This window comes from Falco cherrug, chromosome 6 (genome assembly GCF_023634085.1).
Source record: "Falco cherrug isolate bFalChe1 chromosome 6, bFalChe1.pri, whole genome shotgun sequence".
NCBI lineage: Eukaryota > Metazoa > Chordata > Aves > Falconiformes > Falconidae > Falco > Falco cherrug.
The window spans coordinates 84,125,289-84,140,797 of NC_073702.1; the positions used below are offsets into that span (position 1 = coordinate 84,125,289).

At 37.6% G+C, this 15,509-nt stretch overlaps 1 protein-coding gene across 4 annotated transcripts in view; it reads left to right on the plus strand.

Moving 5' to 3' along the window:
* CHRM3 (cholinergic receptor muscarinic 3) overlaps nucleotides 1-15,509 on the plus strand; it is a 285,912-nt gene that overhangs the window by 75,806 nt on the left and 194,597 nt on the right. For all 4 annotated transcript variants that reach the window (XM_055714898.1, XM_055714899.1, XM_055714901.1 and 1 more), the window contains exon 2: nucleotides 14,035-14,144. The gene's annotated coding sequence lies outside the window, so the exon portion shown is untranslated. The remainder of the gene's footprint in view (nucleotides 1-14,034; nucleotides 14,145-15,509) is intronic.

Below are 15,509 nucleotides of genomic sequence, written 5' to 3' on the forward strand. Positions count from 1 at the left end.
AGCAATGTTCTTTTTCTTTTGTGACTTGTTTTCTTACAGAAGAATAAAAATGTGCTTTTTAAGCTCAGTTGCATACCTTTCTCACGTCCTTGCACATAAAAATCATCCGTTACTAAAATACTGCTGTTCCCTTTGGCTGCTTTATAGACTAGTGTATAAAACACCTTCCCCCCCCCCCCAATATAAGGATGTTCAATTAGATCTGGAATTTAAAACAGTTTGCTCTGTAAGCAAAGAGGGGATTTCTTTCCTGTCTTATGCCGTCTCCATCTTCCTATCCTCCTCTCTCAGGATGGACACAATTCAAAAAGGGCAGTGCTAGAACAGAACTGCAGATGTGTCTGGTGCCAGCAGGTGGGATGGATACAAGGCAAAACAGATAAATGCCGAGTGTTTCCCAGCTTTCTCTAGGCATTCTTTCATTACCAGTGTCTGTTTACCTATTCATCCTGAAACTCATGGAAACCTCACAATTTGGGTATTCATATCTGCATTCCATTTTGGAGAGTTTTTACTGAAAACTGGGGAAAAAAACCCCGCCACCGTGTAAAGAGGGTGTTTCTTCATTTTGTATTATGACAACTTCATTGTATCTGATATTACAAAAATTGATTAACCTGACATTAGAACTGCTCATTCTGGTGAACATACTTAATCAAATCCTCTGAGTGGCAAAGTTTGCTGATAGTGTAAACCTATTTGGGATAGCGAGGGGAACTGTAAAGAATTGCAGAGGGATTTTAGGAGATGGAGATAATACCATACACAGAAGCCACCACCACATGGGGCTCAGTGATTTTGTCAGGTGTCTGGAGGCTGGAAAAAAGGTGGGGTATGCTTGGTGGTGGCTTATGTTGCTGCCTGAACATTTGCTTTTGGCCACTGTTGGAAGTGACAGGCTGAGGTCACTGGACTCATTTCTGAGGCCGTGCAGTACCCTTATGTTCCTACAAGTTTCTGAAAAGGCAATGCGTTTAAAAAGCCAGAAAAGCTGTTTCAAGCATGAGAAAGAACTAAGGAAGGGAAAAGCCTGAAAACAAAACAAACAAACCATCCATGTGTAAATTTTACTGGGGGAGAAGCAACTGCAATATGGAGAAGTTATGATGTAGTTCCTATTTTCTATGCAATAAAATGTATAAGCCTCTATTTCTTATTAGTAGGTCTTCAGCTGTCTTACTTTGGTGGCCTGTGCCCTGTTTTGTAAAGGAAGATGTTAGCATCTTTGGGAGAATTAAATGTTTTCAGGTCACTGGGCAGGAAAATCTTTAGTTTGGCTAGATGTACAAAGTGAACTTAAGCACAAATTCCACAAGATGAGATTAAAATCATACATTTACATTTACTGTCTTTTAGAAACTTCTTGAGAAACAAAATCTGTTACAAGTAAAATAGTTTGTTTTGCCTGGACAGAGATGGTCGTTAATGTTTGTTGATTTATCATGGTCATTATCTAAAATACAAGCACAGTTCCTTGTCACCAGAGTGTCTGAGGAACTGCTGGTTAACTCTGCTTGGAGGGAGAAGTCAGTGTGTTCCAGAGCTCACCCTGTCAGAATTGTCAAGTACTGTTGGAATTACAGGTGTGGATGGTATTGATCTTTATTGATTACATCCAGGTATCTTGCAACTAAACTCCACATAGGCAAAATGTATTTCCCCCTCTCTTTTTGTCTTTTGCTTTTTTTACCTGGAGAAGCCAGTCTCAGACATCACCCCAGGGTTGTTAGGGGTTTGGTATCTACTTCCTCATCAGCTTTGTTCAGGATGGTTGAGCATCTCACTGTTTTCATTGATTCATGGCTGATTTGCTTTAAAAACAAATGATTTGGTTTGGTGTTGGGTTTGGGGTGTTGTGTGTGGGGTTTTTGTTGTTGTTGCTGTTGTTGGTTTTTTTTTTTTAAAGGAACATACAATCTTCAGCTCTTCTGTTTCTCTGTATAACTGGTACATTGTTTGATGAAGATACTGGTGCAACTAAGAAATCTACCACTTCAAGTTAGGAGTTTTCTACTGTAGAATACTCCTTGCGTTTGTGGGTTGTTTTTTTTTTTGTTTGTTTGTTTTGTGGTTTTGTGGTTTTCTTTTTTTTAAATACAGCCAAATAGTCCCTTCTGAGGCATCAATTGTGTCACTCAAGACTTGTTTTACTCTATCTCTCATATACTTTAATCTGTCTGATTTTGAACTACAGGTTTTAAAACTAAAAAAAACACCTGTCCAGTGAAGTCATGATCGCTGTCAGTAAAAAGTATTAAGCCTACCCTTAAACTTATTTTACCATAACGTAATCTATGTTTTCTCTCATTTTGTCATAGTTTTGTCACATTTGCAGTATATGCAAATAAGATTTGGATGGAGAAATCAGAAGATTTGAACTCAGTCAGTGCTTTAATTTCTTGCAGCTATGCATTGCACATTTTGGTTAAAAGCTTGCTAAGCTTAGTGCAGTGTTTCTATTATTTTAAATGTTTGAAATTTGCTACTGAACTCAAATTTTGACACCATAGCAATGGACGTTCCGTGAGTACCTAGAAGATTAATAGGAATTTAAGATATATGTTTCTAATCATTTACAGTGGAGAATAGGGTTGAATTTGATGCCCCCCTTCTATGTTGTTTTATTTTTGCATTATAGATGTATCGTATAGAATGCTGTAGTATTTGAAATCTTGATTTCCTGTAGTTTACATGACTTTGCAATTTGCTTTTTTAAAAAAGCAAATTGCAAAGTGAATGAACACAGGCTTTCTGTGAAGATTGCCTGGGAATAACATAATCTTTTTATTAAAAACAACAGTGGTAGCAAAATACTAATGAAAATGAAACACTTATAAGGCATTCTTGGTTATCAGAATTATTTTTTTTAACAAGGCCTCCAGTCTTTCTTAAAGACAAATGCTACAAAACACAAACCTGAGTAAAATACATGTCCCCCCATCCTCCCTTATAACTTATACTGTGGAAACAAACTTACAAATCTGTTTTGAGTGTGTTCAAAACCCAGAGTAGTTTTTCAAAAGCCTCTAATATTTTAAAAAGCTTAGATCTGAGAAAGCAATATGGTTAAGCATCTTCTATGTGAAAAGGATGGCTCTTAAGCAAAAAACATGTCTTAAAATTTTGAAGTTTTTTAGAAGTTGCAAGTTCCAGGATGCCATGTGCTCTGGAATGTGCCTGAATGAAATAGAGATCACATGTTACACACAATCAGATCTGTAAAAAAAGAGAGAGAGGGGGAGAGAAAATAAATTGTATTTGTTTAAATGAAATAAATACTTCCTAATATTCCACCAGGGTAAAACAATCATAGCTGCTTCCCACCTCCCCCCCCCCCCTTTACCCTTTTGCTACCAGTTGCAATACAGGATCACGGTTTTGTACTCTTGTAGGATTTGTTAAGATCACAATTATCCTGTTATTTTGTATGAAGCACAGTTATAAAGCTGCATGGTTCTGTGGGTAGTGTGGGATAATGGTCATGAATAAGAAGGACAGAGGGATAAAGTTGTGACCATAGAAGAGTATTGTGTTTTAATGAAAACATCTATCTATCTTTATGTTCTATTGAATAATTCTGATTGCTTTCTGTTTCAACATCTCATAATGAAACAGAAAAAGTGTAATCTGTCTTTTAAGCCTTAACCAGCCTTGAAATCATTCTCCTCTGAGTTAACTGTTAGCTGACAGCAAGTGTTGAATGTTTCTGTTCTTCCCCTTCAACAGTCGCCTGTTTCAGAGGGTAGAGGGAAAGGCAGGATAGTGTGGGTGAATACGTGTGACAGCACGTAGCAATGCTTACCGTTCAAACAGATTTCTTCCCACACTGCCTGACATCCTTGATGCAGGTGGAAATCTGCCGGCCCGTCCATAGCAGGAGGAGCGAGGCTTTGCTGCTGCGCTCACAGGGATGGTACGGAGCATGTGGGCCACATGCTGAACTCTTCAAGCCTGGTTACCGCGGAAATAAAGTCAGCATTTGGGCTGGGTTTTTTAGGGTTTCCTCAAAGTATAAATTTGCAATGACTAAAGCATTCTTTCTGGATCTTTGGATGCAGAAAAGGTCCATTGGCATAGAAGCCTACCAACTGGTTGAATTAGCAAAGTTACCCACTGAGAAGAGAGGTACAGGAGTTATTTTGTTCTGACTGTACTTATATTGCTGTCTCTTACAGACAAGCATTTGTACTTGCTTCATCTACAGAAAAGGTACAGGATAAAGCAGAGGATGGTGTTTTACAGAAGTTTATCAGGACTGAAAACTACGATTTCTCTTTCCATTTCTATGTCTAATTCCTATTCTAATGAAGCACAAGAAGAATGATACAGTTCTTCAGACATCTACTTGAAGTTTATGAAGTGATTATCCCTCCATGTATAGCTTGTCCTTGCTTGCCTTTTGGAAGCTTTTCTAATATCTGATGGTTAGCCTTTAGCTCATAGTTTTTATAGGTTTAGCATAAGCCTTTAATCTCTCTTTAATGATTTTTGTGTGTAACTTATAATTATTACCAATAAAGCTACCGCATAGCAAAGTACAGTACATCCTTGTAGTATCAGAATTCTTTATCTTATTTTTGCTGTTAATAAGATATAAACAAAGAGTGCCTGTCTCTTTTTATTTCCCCCCCAAAAAAGAACCTTCCTAGGCACTATAATAGCACAGAGCAAGAGTAATATAGAGAAAGAATATTCAGATTTGGCTGACATCTTGGTCAGGGAAGCAGTGTTAATTTTGAGGGAAAAGGTTGCTGAGCTGGGAGTTTTTTCCTCCTCTTTTTTTGTTGCCTAGGGTTAAGTTACAGTAAGAATTATACTAAAACAGTAGTAAAAATAGGTTTTTAAACGTTGAGGTTTATCACCTGTATAAAAATCAGTAATATAATTTGACTCTCTGGGGTTTGTACAATATGTACTTATGCTGTAATAACAGAAGACATCTGCTGAACTAATTTGCTTCGCAATTTAAAGAGCTGCATATATTGTGAACCGAATATTCTGTTACCTCAAAGCCTTCTGAACATTGTTTGTCTTATTCATTATAGCAAAATTACTTGTTACTTAGAGATCTTGCTATACAGGTTTTTTTTACAGAAAAATAAATGTAATGAAACTTTCTAACTCTACTTTCTTCCCATCTTTTGTGATTTTCCTCCTACTTCTAGGATGCTACCTCCAATACAATTCTTCTTGCAATTTGCTCACTATGCCTCTGGTATCTCCATTAGTTTTTTGGTCCCTCAGAGGGAAAAGCTCTGACAAATGAGCCAACTGACTCCTTTCCCCAAGAGGGAGAGAGTAATTTTCCTGGCTCCTATAATTCCTGATTTGAGGTTCTAACCTTTGCTCTCCCCAAACCTGCCACTCCAAACAGGCAGCCTGTGAATCACTTAGAGCATCACTAGCAAGATTCAGGGTAAAGCAACACTTCAAATGTTCAGTAACTCATCCAGGTACAAGGTGGGTGAGGTAGAGCATCAACACTTTTCAAGCTCTTTCCAATCGTGTTTTAAAAAATATTTTTTCTGGTGCTGTCTTCTGCATCCTTTGAGAAGTGCCTGTATGTTTCTAGCGTGGACCTCTGTCTGCCTGTAAGGTTCCCTGAGGGGTTTTGGCTGATGCTTGACACTACCACTGTAAGTGCATCCATGCTGGCTGTGCTTCACCTGCTGGTATGGCTCAGCAGAAAGCAGCACCAATGCCCAGACTTGAGAGCTCAGTACCTCTCTTATTGTCAGTCAGCAGAGCAGGATGTGAAGTTTTGGGAACATATTTGACTACCTTCTGTGTTTTGGAAAGGAAAAATACCGGGGCAGTTTGTCTTGTCAGTAGTCCTGAAATTTTTCTGTTTTGCAATAAGCTGCTTTCTTACGCCACCCCTACTGCGTTTTTTTGAGTTTCAGTGATGCAGATGAGTTATTTTCCATTCTGAAGTGCAACTTTTCTTTCCTTCTCATTGTATTTTTTGGGAGGTTGGGGGCGGGGGTTAGGAATTAGCATTTCACACCTACATCTGTAGAAGAAAACACTAAGTGAGATCAGGGGGTCCAGAGGAAGGCTTTAGAGCACCCAAGTATATGACCATAAGGGAATCGGAACTAATGAACACCAGACAGACACGTAGCGTCAGAAGTTGCTAGGTGAAGACAACCGGCGCAACTAATATGAAGGCCATGAATGGAAAGACAGTTGAACAGTTTTATTTATAAGGTCATGATTAACATCAGTCTGTGCACTGCATAATGGCCAGTTACTGACTGCTTTAATTACCTTGTATAGTGGGACTTCATCCTGTAATCCACAGACTCCGAAATGGCTGCTTTCTTTCCTCTACATCTTAAATTTTATCATTGCTCCCAAAAAACCCGGGTTGGTTTTTTATTTTTAATCCTAATAAGCGTGTTTGGTGCGTATTTGCTGCACCAAGTTGCATGTCCTGTCTACCAGTGATAAGGAGGGCGAATGACCTTTCTGAGGAGGTAAAAGCAGTCTGTCACCCCCCTCGCTCCTGGGTCCACATCCACATTGCTGGTGTTGACGTGTGTTGAGGAAGAGGTGCCATGAAGCTGTTCCAACCTCATTTCTCTTAGGCAGGTTTTATTACAATATAATATAGGTGATATTTCAGGCTTTATTTATTTTTTCCACGAGTGATGATATGGCTGGCATATTTAGTTTTATTGTTAATTAACACCAGTTCATTAAAGGATTAGTTCTGCGGGCACATGCTAAGCACAACCACATGGCTGCTGTGTGAGGGTAAGCAGGCCAAGGCAACCGTGTTCTGCTCTCAGGCTCCATCCACAGTCCCGGATAAGGATTCTTAGAGAAGGATTTCTTAGAGAAAGAGTAATTTTCTTTTGTTCTTAGCTTGGTGGTTTGTTGTTGGGTGTGTGTTTTTTTTGTGTGGGTTTTTTGTTTGTTTGTTTGGGGTTTTTTTGAAGTGTTATTGCTAGATGGTAGAATATCTGCTCAAACCATCAGTTCTACTTTATTCATTGCCCTTCTTCTTTATTCATATCTCACACAGGCGAAAGGTGATAAAATAACAGTACAGAAAAAGTTTTTGGTTTGGTTTTAACTGTTGTGTAGCACAACAGACTGCGCAGGAACTTCTGTAGTTCCCCAAAATATTATGTGTTTTATAGGATATGAAGATACAAACGCTTACTTTGCCAAGCACTATCAACAGCAGTTCAGAGAGTCTAAATGTGTTGAGAAGCAGTATTTTGACATGTGACATTTCCTTTCTGTTGCTCATATGGTAAAAGTATTCTGGTGGGTCAACCCTATTTCTGCAAGGTGGAAAAGAAATCTAACGCTATTCCTCTAGTGTAAAAAGAAAAAAATAGGTAAGTTGACAGGGGAAGAGCACGGTTTTTCCTGATGGCTGTTGGTCAAGAATCTGTGAGAGTCTGTATATTGCCGTGAAAGTTAATCTTGCATCATAGGAAGGACATGCACCACAGCGCTGGAGAGCGAGTGACCGTCACGTCCTCATTAGGTATTTGCTCAGAACAGAGCTCTCGCAGGAAACGCATTAGCCCTGGTTCTTTGCCTGATGTCCTGCTAATGGAAGAGAGTGAGTGACAAGGGAAGTTCATGGACTGATTTAGGAGGGAAGTCTTTTTAATATTACACAGCTCTTAAAAATTATACTCAGATGGTATTAAATGCACAGTTTATTACCGTGCGTACAAGAAGTGATATGCAGAACCTCTTAATATAAACTGACATGTTAATTTCTCTGTTCTGTTCTCTTACAGCAGCAAAATGGTATTTTTCCCCACAAGCATCTTAAAATAAGTATGCAGACAAATATGGACTTAGGTTTGCAAGACTTCATGCAGATATGAAATAAATAGCCTAAATGAAGACCATGGTTTGAATGGGAAATCAAGAGCAAAATATTAACCCAACTACTCCTTGAAAGTACGCAAAAGAAAAAACAGATACCACTGTGTATGTAGTGACTACATGGAGTCCTACCTAAATTTCAAACCAAATTGACACTGGTCATCGGTAATTTGTTACTAGAATTTTTAGTTTAAATTACAATAAAATCATAAATAATTTTACATACAGCATTGCAGCATTGTGGCAAATAACCTTTAAATTCATTGCAAGCACTGGATGAGGATTTAGTAAGGTGGGGGTTCATTATAGAGAAAAAAGTAAAGAAAGATGGAAGTGTAAATTATGTTTCACAGTTCAACTTGCTCTACCAGAAGCAGTATTCACTGTTCAGAGATTGCAGGTAAACAGTCCTTCCTTCCTGAGACTGAAAATCTGTTGTTTGAAAAGTTAGTATGAGCCACTTATTTGTGAAAATTCAGGTTTGGTGTTTGTTTTTGTGGGATTTTTTTTTTTTTTTTTTGAACAGTACATGCTGCCAGATGCACTTTTAATTAACAGTGCTCTGAATGCAGCTTCATTAGATTTATTTTTTTTGGACATCTTTTTCTCTTTGGAAAATTGCATTTTGGTGGAAAATAGTATTCTTCAGCTGAGTAGTAGATATTTTTTGTTGTAAGTGTAAGTTGAATTGGTTACACTTTGAAAATAGGTCAGTGGCTAGTAGAGTTTTTATAAGGACTAAAAAGCACTTTATCAGTACTCATTAGACACTGTGGTTATAAGGTCTAACTGTTAAAACAAACAAGAGTTTCAAGCAATAATGTGCTACTCCATAATTTTAAAATATTGCATATTCATAACATTAAACAAAGTTTGATTAAAACAACAGTTACAATAGTTGCCAGGGGTCAAAATGTTTGGCCGTTTGGATATGATCCAGTTTTGTTCATTATAAGGGGACAAATGCATCCAGTGTCTCTTCCTGCTGTAAACAATATATTGTTATTCTTCAGTGTGTTATAATAATCAACTGATATTTAGCATGTCACTGGTGCAAATGTTAGCATAACCAAACCTAATGGGAGGTTTTAATTCAAATACACCCCACCCTCCCACCCCCCGAACATATATATATAAATAATAATCAGCCTGAATATAGTAAATGATTTAAAACAAGCTGTACGTTGAGTGTTTTATCATGAAAGCTCTTTAGTAGCGCTTGTATGCATTTACAGTGTGTCTGTGCTGGTTTGCACAATGTGTAGCTGGCAGCTACTTTTTCGTTGGGGTTTTGTGTTTTCTTTTTGTTATGTTGTACCAGGTAGTAACTGTGGGATTGACTCATTGAAAAAAAGCAAGAATGAGGATCAAGAACTGAGTTTAGAATTTGAGGTACACAGAATGTTCTCCTCTGTGAAACACTTTGAGCAAAAAGTTAGGTATCCAACATCTACATACGTATTGGATACTAAATAGGTATTTTGTCTCTGAGGGATGCACGCGTTGTAGCAGAGGCAGTCATGGAGTGAATGACCACGTGCCACTCTGCCCTTGCAGGTGAGCAAGGCTGGGACAGGCTTGTGTAACCTGACTGTAAAGGGTGTGCAAGTGACTCTGGGTTTTGTCTGTACAAGCTGAGCCATTTGCAGTTAGCAATTCAAAATGAGTCTTTCAGCGGCTATGCAATATGCAAAATACTTGTAGTTTCTAATTAGCTTTCAGTGCAGGTTGCTTGTTTGGAAAAAAAAAAAAAACAACAAACCAAAAACAAACACAAAACAACTTTGACTTTATTTAAATGACAGCTTAGGTTTTGATAGAGAACAATAATTGCAAACTACTACTGTCAACAATGTTCACTTCCTTCAAAGCAACTTTTCTAATTAATGAAATCAGTTGCTGGTTCATGTGCCACCTGGACACACGTATCTCTGCACAGGACCCTCATGAAATTGTGATTTTTTAGACTGGCTTTTGGGGAGATGGTAGAGACATATATACAGTCTAAAAACATATCCGCATTTCTGAGGTGTGAATCTGGGATAAATTTTAACTTCATCCTCAGAGATCATCCAAGTCTTTTTGTATCCTACTGACCTTAGAACCTCTCAGAGCAGGCTGCCCTTCATATTGGAGGTGGTTACTGGTGCCCATCCCTGCGCCCGTACTGGGACACTGGTGACCTTGTGAGGGCTGGCTGCAGGGATATGTGGTCCCAGTATCACGGGGATGCACAGGGGCCACTCTTTTTCATGTAGTTGTACATGTGACTGTAATTTCAACCAGATTTTTGTGTCCAGCAGTAAAGTCATAAATGAACTCTTAACTGTCTACTTGTGCCACTGGAGTGCTGGGAAAGATCAAGGCTCTGGCTACGATGAGCAGATTCTTAGTTGTTTGCATTTCAGGTGTTTTGTAACTTTCACTAATATTTAGTAGCTTCCTTAAAAAGCCTCTGTAATGTGAATACTACTTTATTTGGTTTTGTGTGTACTCGAAAAAATATAAGGATGTTAATCCTTGCAAGGTTTATTGTTCTTTTATATTCTTAAAGTATTTGAAAACATCAAAGTATTTTTATGGCTTTTAATTTTATGGGCAGTCAAAATACCACAGGAAGGCCAAAACTTGTATTGTTTTGGCTCTGCAGATATCGTCTTGAGGGATTAAGGCAGTCAGCAGAATGTGTAAACACCATTTCCAGCTTCTTAAGTTGGTCACTAAAGCATCCTTAAGAGCAGCTAGGGAATCTAGTCCTGCAAGGCAGAGCCCTCAGTCGCATTATCGAGTGACGGTCAGGGACTTCGGCTAAAACCTTTTCGTAACTTCGCACTTTGCAGCAGTGAGTCAATTCTCTTGCATTTGAGACCCAGTGACTGATCATGTGTATGTAACTAGTCTATTGACATATTAAATAGAGTGCATTTGCTTTAACCACAAGTTTACCTTGAGTTAAGACAGTGTAATCACTTAAATAAAGGTGTAGTTATTCAGAAATTATAATGTGACTGCAGCAGTTACCTGCCCAGGCCCTGCTGATGACTTGATGACTTTCTACATTCTGCAGCTTCTCACACTGCAAAGAAGAATATTGGAAGTCTATGAAAATTTTGGGGAAGATCCTGCTTTAGTGGAAAGGGGAATATATGCCAATATAAAAAAAAAAAAAAACAAACAACAAAACAACACTCTTGGAGTTCTCACATTAATTTTATATTTTTAAAGGAAAGAACTGGGAGAGTGGAAAATTTTCTCCTTACAGTTTCCTTAAATATATAAAAAAAACCCCCTAAAACTCTAACTTTTTTTTCCCTATACTTTTTATTGGGGGTTTTTTTGTTGGTTTGGGGTTTTTTGTGTGTGTGTGGTTTTCTTGCTGTGTGGTTGGTTTGGTGGTTACCCCCGGGTTGGTTTTGTGGTTTGTGGTTTTTTTTTTTTTGTTTTGTTTGGGTTTTTTTTTTTTTTTTTGACCTGGAAGGAAGTAATTTAATGAAGTCTAAACCTGTTCAAGGAGCAATGTAGGGAAAAAAGTAATTATCTGATTACCCACCTCACTGTCTTGGCAGGGCCAGACTGATGCCCTTTCATAAGTTCAGAGCTGGAAATGATGAAAAGAAAGTAATTTGAATAAAACAAGAAATCGATCACTTTAAATAATTACTGGAAGAGCTTATCATAAAGATGTTTGTTCTTGCAGACTGTGGGGAAAAGAGAATATCCTGTAAAAGATCCCAAATATCATGTCAATTCTGTCCGACTTTTTTCACGTTTTATTTGAATTTAATTTTGTCTTTAAAAAGCCTTAAATTTTAGAAGTTTGTACTGCATAATACATTGACATACCAAAGCTGTAAACTTGCAATATGGTGTTAAAATATTAATGTATTCATCTAAATACTGTCTTCACTGTTAAAATATTTTTCAAAACAAGGGTGTAGTTTGACATGCATTTCAGTAGTAGCAGTGGCAGGTTAAGCAGTTTATCTTCTTCTCTCTGTGCCTATACGTGCGCTACCCCATTCATTACACCAGTGTTGTGGGTTTTGTAGGCAAGTGGTGAACCTAGTGTGGAAAACAAACCTACCTTTTTTTTTATTAAAAAAAAAAAAAGTTTTTGACAAGTTATTTTTGAATTGGACCAGTTCCCCACTCCTGTTCCCTTGTGCTGATAGTGGAGACATGAGTTGTAGCAGTAGCAAGCAGCCTGGTGTAGGATCTCTTGAACGTTGCAGATTGTCTGAACAAAGCCCGATTATACTTGAAAATGGGTAATTTTTGTCCTTGGAAAGGGCATTAGAAAATGAGTACAAAAGTATTTAGAAGAACACACATCAAAAACTATTGTACCTGAGTAGAATGCATTTTCCTAAGCATATTTGTTTTGAGTTTCAGGCAAGTCTCCACCATGATAAAATATTCTAATGTTGAAGACAATTAAGAATTTATTTTCCCTGTAAAATTAACCTGGGTAAGAGTTGATTGTAGCAGATTTGTGTGATGACATTTTTCTACCCATCCAGTTTTCATAAACTTATGTATCACTTGGCTGAGCCTGTAATTCAGCATTTCTAATGGGTTTTTAGAGAAGAAATGCAGAACAGAAAGGTTAAAGGCTTGCAAGGGTCATGTAGCTGCACATAAGCTATTAACTGAGTTTAGATGTAGGATTTCAACAGAGGGTGGCAAAAGAGTGTGATTGATGCAGGCAAAGATAGTCTGTGGGAAATGGTCAGAAAATTTTATTCATTTTACCTAAGCTTTGCTCATTAAAGGTGAAAAGAAAATCAATTCCGTAGCTTTTAAGGTCTGTGCAGTTCTATGAAAAATGTAAAATGTCACTTCAGAGAGATCTTTGAAATCTCAGTCTTTATCTGATGAAAAGCATGTTTTGGAACTCCCCGCCTTTAAAACCTTTCATGAGAAAGAAACCACCATGCTCGTATCACGCTTTCACTTTAGTCCTGACTTTCTTTTAACTTAAGATTTGACATTAAATATAACTGAGACAAAAAAAGACTCTTTTGAGAGGAGATACTTGAATACAAAACTATTGAAATGGCATGTTTCAAAAATGGTAGAACTCTCCCATCTCTTTTTTGCTTTGAGAAAAGAAAACAAAAACAAAACCAAAAACCAACACCAAAACAAAACCTAAAAAAAAACCACACCCAAAGACAAATTTCTCAAATTTTCAGTGTGAGCCAGAGTTTCAGGTTTTTTGCTGCATTTTCTAGGAATTGAGGAACCACGAGAGAACAGTTGTCTAAAAAAAAAAAAAAGAAAATATAAAAAATGAAAAAAATTGAGAAGCCCCACTAAGGATTATCAAGGAAAAAACAAGATGACTGATAATTGCTGACATCATATATTATTCAGTTAAACTTCATTGACTTTTACCTCAGTGCTGTACAGGCACTTGGCCTGGCACCCACCTCTTTTGCCTTTCTGCCCATTGCCTGTGTTTAAAAAGACAACTTTGAGATCAGATCCTCAAATGAGCTTTGTATAGGACCAACGAATTGGTAGGAATACCTTGCTGGTTGGTGTGATGATGGGTGTTCCTCGTGCTGCGTGCGCTCCTAACCCCAGTTAAGCAGCGTCCTTCTGTTAGAGGTGTTGGCATGGTCAGCTGCCTGCTGACACGTGTGCCGGGCTGCACTGGCAGCCAGCTGCCCGCTCACACGCGTGCTCTTCCCCGGCGTGCAACTTGGGCGTTAATTTTGGTGTGTTGGTGTTACACAGTGGTGCAATGTGCACTGGGAAGTCCTGCATAAAAGAAACAAAAAGGAGTATATATATATATAGTGCTTGAAAATTTTGAGTAGAATGCTGATGTATAAATCTATTAAATTATCTATTAAATCTATAAAACTATCGTAATTAAATGACGATAATTTTTTAAAAAAATATTTGAATCCTGAAAATCCAGCTAAAAGCCAATAAAAACCTGCAAAAAGTACTCAAATGAAGTATCTGAGCAAAATGCATTGCAGTGGTTGTAAGAGAAGCTCTTGCTGCATGGCAATGATGTGCAAAAGTCTCTTTTCTAACTGTCTTTTTAAAAGTACGCTTTAAAGAGGAGTGTAAATTGTATTTTAAATAAGGAACACTCAGGTTTTACTGTTTCAATGTCTGATTATCTTTTGTGTGTTTTGTTCTTTGTTTGTTTCTTTGAAGATCTTGATGGTTATGGCAAAGTCTTTCATCGGCATATGGTATAGTGGGCTACCGGTTGGATGATTTACAGTCATTTGAAACATGATATGTGCTTCTCTTCCTTGTCCATGGTAAGTTTTGTTCCTGTACATACCTATTAAATGCTTGACTTCAGAGAAGGAACTAAAAGTTTGCAGTGACCCGCATTGGATGTCGTTCCCGATGTTTTTCCATAAGGACTAGCCTAGAGTTCTTTTACTGAATACATTAAACCCAATGCTTTTTCGTAAGCTGTTTGAGGATTTTCACAAAACTTAAGTTAAAAAAAAATAACTGTATTAAACTTTTGTCTCTTTTGGGTGATTTTAGAGCTGTGCAAAAGTCCTGATAACGTAGCTTGAAATGTTATCTTTTCTTTCAGTTTGAAAGCATCCTCATCTCCTTGCAGATTGTCTTAGTTCCAATTAGATTCCAGCCAAATGTTCTTTTTGGTATGACACACACCACAACATATTTAAGAACAAAATAACTATAACTATGTTACAAATATAATTCAAAATGCAGGGGAAAGAAATATTGGAGGAAATATTTAGAAAGTTTTCGGTTTTATTTTTGCACTGCTGCTATGTTTTGTGCCTACAATTAATCTGATTATAGTATCCGTGAGCAATGTTAAGTATTGTATAAACAATAATATTAACAGCAAGGCTCCTCATAGTGTAACTGAACTATCACTTCTGATTTACAGTCTCCAGACATGCAATAATGAGATCCAAAGAACTAGTTGTTCATTTGGCTAAACACATTGACAAACCAAATTTGGATATCAAAATGTTCCACTGACTGCTCTTTAACACACCAGAAATAGCAGCCCAGTCTCCTGTCCAAATATCAGGTTAAGCATTTGAGGTTAAAATCCTCACTCTCTCATTCTTTTGCTTTTTAAGGATTTTTGAGGTGGATTGCTCTTACACAAAAGTTTGTTTGTGAATGGTACTGAGTTTTTTTCTGGAATAGTTGCTAAGCTGTTGTTTAAGTCTGTCTCTAAATGTTTGTTACCTTAAGTCTGTGTCTCGGGTTCAAGTTAGAAAGGATGTGACGTGACAGCATGGAAGGTATCCTTCCTTTTCTATTCCTGTTCCAGATTTTGGAGTCCTTAGAGGTACACAGAAGTAGTGAGAAAAGATGGGATGCAAGCACTGAGAATAGAAGAGGCAAATTAATGACGTTAGTCAAAGCCATTCTTATGATATGCTTAACTAGTGTGATGAACTAAGACAGAGGCAATACAGTTTCCAGAAGCGCGTTTGCCCTTGGTAATGGAAAGATATGTTTAAATATCCCATGTAAATACATAGAGATATTTATCAGCAAAACTGGCTACTATTATTTTTGGTGAAAGCAGGTATTTACACAGTGAAATGCACAGACATAAGCGCATCTTTTTCATCCTTCAGAGGGCATCTTCTGCCTGTCTCTCTGTTACCAATTTCAGC